This window comes from Balaenoptera acutorostrata, chromosome 4, assembly GCF_949987535.1.
Source record: "Balaenoptera acutorostrata chromosome 4, mBalAcu1.1, whole genome shotgun sequence".
Taxonomy (NCBI): Eukaryota; Metazoa; Chordata; class Mammalia; order Artiodactyla; family Balaenopteridae; genus Balaenoptera; species Balaenoptera acutorostrata.
The window spans coordinates 133288967-133293655 of NC_080067.1; the positions used below are offsets into that span (position 1 = coordinate 133288967).

The following is a 4689-nucleotide window of genomic DNA, read 5'->3' on the forward strand; positions in this document are numbered from 1 at the left end:
CATCCCTCCAACAGCACTGGCCCAAGAGGTACTACAGTAAGAACTGGCTGCAGGGCAAAGTGATCCGTGAGGTCTACCAACAAGCAAGGAGATTCCGGTTTCAGCAGAAAACAGAGGGGATCCCTGCCAAGCTGGCTCTTAACTATACCCAGATCTCAAACGGATCCTGGGTCCCCATAACTGACAAGGCTGGAGCACACAGTGCCAGCACAGCCAAGAGGGCCAAAGTCGTCTAAACTAGTCAGTGAACGCCTCTACGCCATGATTTGTCCATGCACACAGGGATAGTGGTAAAGGAATCAAGAAGCCTTGGTTTTGGAACAACACAAACATTATTTACCTAGTAAGTAATGATCAAAGTTCTTGGGTAGAGTAAAGATACAAAAATAGGTAATGAGGTCCCCATACATCACTGCTGAGGTTTAGTCTAACTTTAAATGAAAGCAGTACAAAATGGCATCTTCTGCACAAGGACAAACTTTGCACTAATGTCTCTCAAAAATCAATTATGTCTCCAGCTCTAGCCTCAGTTTGAGAGATTTTTTAAAAGACAAAACAAAACTTTTCCTGTGTCAGAGCCAAGGTAAAGGGGAGCTGGGCTCAAGGCACCCTCTATCCAGAGTTCCTGGAACAGAAAGAGCTCTAGAAGCCAGTGGGTGTGAGAACATTCAAGTCCTACGGTTTGAGATTGTGGGCCCGCGGCAGCTGTTTCTTCCCTTCTATCACTGGGATGTCCATCTTGGGTGGCTTGAACACTGCTGGATCCTCGGCCATTCGGGTGGCCTGCATGCAGATCAGTTCCATTGGAGAAGGCTTCTGGGCTCCTTTGTAGGCCTGGATGGCAAAACCTCCAGAATCAGACTTCTGGAGGGATCTTGGTCCAAAGAGGCTCCATTTATCTGCCGAGCTTCTGTCTTTTTCCCCGCTTCCAGAATCCATGGTGCTAAGATTTGGGCCAGGTAAGGCTGTGGAAGAACCAGAAGTGAACCAGCCTCTGGGCTTCTGCTTAGGGGAAGAGTGGGAGTTGCTGCTTGGGTTGGCCTGGGTGGAGGCCGGCTGCTTCTCCTCTCTTGTTATCTCTCCGCTTGGGAGCTTTAGTTTGTGGAGTGCTTCTGCCACTCGAGGGTACTTGGTCTCCTAGGTGGTGAGGCCCTTGGGGGGTGTGTAGCCAGCATCTCTCAGCCCTGCCTGCTGCTCAAAACGCTGAGTGCTCTCCTTCTCCTGGGTCTGTTTTGTGATCAGAGACCTCATGATGACATGGGTAGCTTTAGCCTTCACCACGGGGACCTTGTCCGCACCGTCAGTGGCCGATGGCAGGGCACGGGACGAGACACTGGCCTCTCCTTCCTCCACCTTGGCGAGGTGCTGTTACTTGCACTCCGGAATCACTGGCTTCCAGGGGATGCTGCCCGTGTCCGATGGAGGAGGAGTCATGGGCGTAGGGTCCTCCAGGGCATCATGATAGCTGAATGCCCGGCGGTACGTCCCGATGGGCAGGGACATCTTGCCTAGAGGCCCACGAGGCTCAAGAGCAGGCACTTCTGGTTGTCTCGAGGCCATTGAAAGACTGGGATCCGGGTGCTTTTTCTATACAGAATTCAGAGCTGAGTCCCTGCCACCAGAGTGAAATGATGTGAAGATTATGCTGACAGGTATTAAAGAGGAGCATTGGGCTTCCCTGGTGGTGCAGTGGTTGAGAATCTGCCTGCTAATGCAGGGGACACGGGTTCGAGCCCTGGTCTGGGAAGATCCCACATGCCGCGGAGCAACTAGGCCCGTGAGCCACAACTACTGAGCCTGCGCGTCTGGAGCCTGTGCTCCGCAACAAGAGAGGCCGCGATAGTGAGAGACCCGCGCACCGCGATGAAGAGTGGCCCCCGCTTGCCGCAACTAGAGAAAGCCCTCGCACAGAAACGAAGACCCAACACAGCCAAAAATAAATTAATTAATTAATAATTAAAAAAAAAAAAAAGAGGAGCATTGTCCAGCTGCTGCAAATTAGCAAAGCTGCTCGGCAGGAGTCCATCCATTCCAGAGGTTCTGTTTTTCCGCCTCTGCGGAGCCGCCTGCGGCCCAAGCTCCGGCACTAAAGAGGCTCCGAGGACCCACGTCTCTCTCGAGAGGCTGTGGCGCATTCATGACCCAAGCCCTTGTGTGAGCGACCCTGTGCCCGCGGCGACACAGAAGGCCCCAAGCACCAACCAGGGAGGGACCCAAAAATATATTTCTTATTATGAATCACAACATCACATCATTTACATGAATGCTGAGTGCTGACTTGACAGCAATAACATTTCTTTTGAAATTTTCAAGAATATGATCCTTAAAGAAGCAACAACTAGAAAAGTTAAAAAGTTCACACCACTGTCAGAAAAAACTGTGGCCTTTTTCCACGTTAGTTGTAGAATTCTGGCTTAAAAACCCAGGGAGGAACTGATTGGTCTAAGGATGTTAGGAGGTGATTTTTGGTGGACAAAATGATTTTGCAAACAGATTACTGTTTAATCATTCAGATGGCTCTTCTGAGTTACTTTAAGATCTGTGAGGTAGATGCAGGCAGTAAGTTCAATAGCTTGTCATTGTAAGCTGGACAGTTTTACAGAATATTGTATTAATTTTTTTCAAAGGCAAATGCAGTCGGGGTATAATGTCCTAGCCACTTTCTGGAAAACAATCCAAATGTACATTTTTTCAAACAGAATTGTAAGCTGTGGTTGATGTGGCAGCCCTATAGCTGAAGTGGACTGATTTCTGTATAACTAATTTCTTTGTGGCGTTTAACCTGGCCAACCTTGGATTCCACAAACCTCACTGATCAAGTTTCCACCCTTTGCTCGTGCCCTGTAATGTCCCAGGAAGTGGTGTTGAGAGGAAGGAGGAGTTTGACCCACTTGGAGCTGAGTCGCCATGTTTACTGAAGCTAACAGTGATTTGACACATCCGAGGAAACTTTTCTCCCTACAGGAACCATTTTCCATCATGTCTCAAACTTTTCTCCATTCTACTAGGAAGGATGAATTCTACTTTCCTCCGAGGTAGTAGAGGACAGTCAGGTTGCTGCCAAAACACAGCTCTTCACACTCTTGAGAATGTGAAATGAATTAGTGTGTGGCCTGAGAGGCTGAAATTTGGCAGAATTGGCAGGTGTGAACATTCTTCACCTCGTGCAGAGTCATCCGGGGGAAAGAGACGGAGGGTCCTGATATGAGCTGTTTGCCATTGCACAGTGCTGGCCACTGCATGACACTCTATACCAACAGAGGAGACGTGTGCTCCTGTGAAAAGAACTGACAGATATGATTTGGTTCTGGGGACTGAGCCGCGTGACACCATGCTGGAAACGAAGTCATTAGCTGTGATCTTGTAAAGAGTCTGGCATTGTGAGATAAAGTGGTTTGATCACCAATGTGTCACATAATGAGGCTTTGGAGTAGCTTTAAAAGGCACTGTAGATCAGTATGAAAATGAAATGTTTTACATCTAATGAAAAAATTCTACTCAGAGGAGAATATATTCAACCATTTAAAGTCTGTGTGTGTGTATATGCATGCGTGCATATGTGTGCATATGTGTGTGGTCTAGACAAAGAGAAAATCCACTTAGGAGAACTTGTAAAGAACCTAGTAAAAATCGTATGGCTAAGACATAGCCTTTAATTTGGGAACTACTGGATGTAAAAATTGAAGGAAGTGAGCATCAGTGAGTGTAAAAGATGACAGCCAGAAAATATCACTGTGAGTTACGATATCAATAGAGCAATGAATTACCAGTGACACAGAGGTGCTTTATGAGCCTTGGCAGGCAATTAGGTAAGAGTGGTTTCTCCTGGCATAGCAATTTGAAGTGGTTATTAACTATGTATACTGAAATTTCATGGGCTAAAAAAAAGTTTAAAAAAAAATAACTTTCACATTGAATTGTTCCCCCCACTATGCTTTAAAAAAAAACCCCAAAAAACTCACGATGAGCTGAAGTAAGAGATTTTTATTTCCAAACAAAGATGACTAAACTGAAAGTATAAAACCTTCTATTTTTAGTGGATCCTGACGTTCTTTACTGTTTGCATTCCCAGTTTCCAGATAATATGTTCTCCAGTTGGCCGGTTATTGTGCTTTAAGTCACATTTCACTATGTCAGCAAACAATGGCAGGAACTGAAAGAGTAAAACAAAATCAACTTGGAAAAAAGCTAACATAAAAACACAGAAGTCTAGAAGTAGTCTAATCCCTTAGAAAGTAAAAGACAAAAGTGGAGTTAGTATAAAAAGACAATACTATAGATTTTTCTTGGCTATATAAGTGCATATTCTTGTTTGTATTTTTATCTACATGATTGTGAAAAATCACCAGTCGGTTAAGTGAATGGAGAAAAAGATGTCAGGTTTTTTATTTTATATATATATATATATAAATATATATATATTACATTGATATATATTTGTGTATTTAACATATATTTAGTTCAGTATATATCTACCTCTTTATATATAAAATTATATTTTGACTTTCCAATTGATTCCAACTGTATTCTAAAATAATTATTTAATATATATTAAATATAAGCGTATATTATTTAATGTTATATATTATATGAATATGTCAGATATGCATATATATTAAATATTTATTTTTAAGGCTGACCATTATGTTCATTAACCAAGGAGTGAAGCAGAATTCTATATTGCTATGT

General features: G+C 43.9%; 1 pseudogene; it reads right to left on the reverse strand.

The window, feature by feature from the left end:
• Positions 1–500: 500 nt before the first annotated feature.
• LOC103007286 (putative monooxygenase p33MONOX) lies at positions 501–1640 on the reverse strand (annotated as a pseudogene).
• Positions 1641–4689: the final 3049 nt, after the last annotated feature.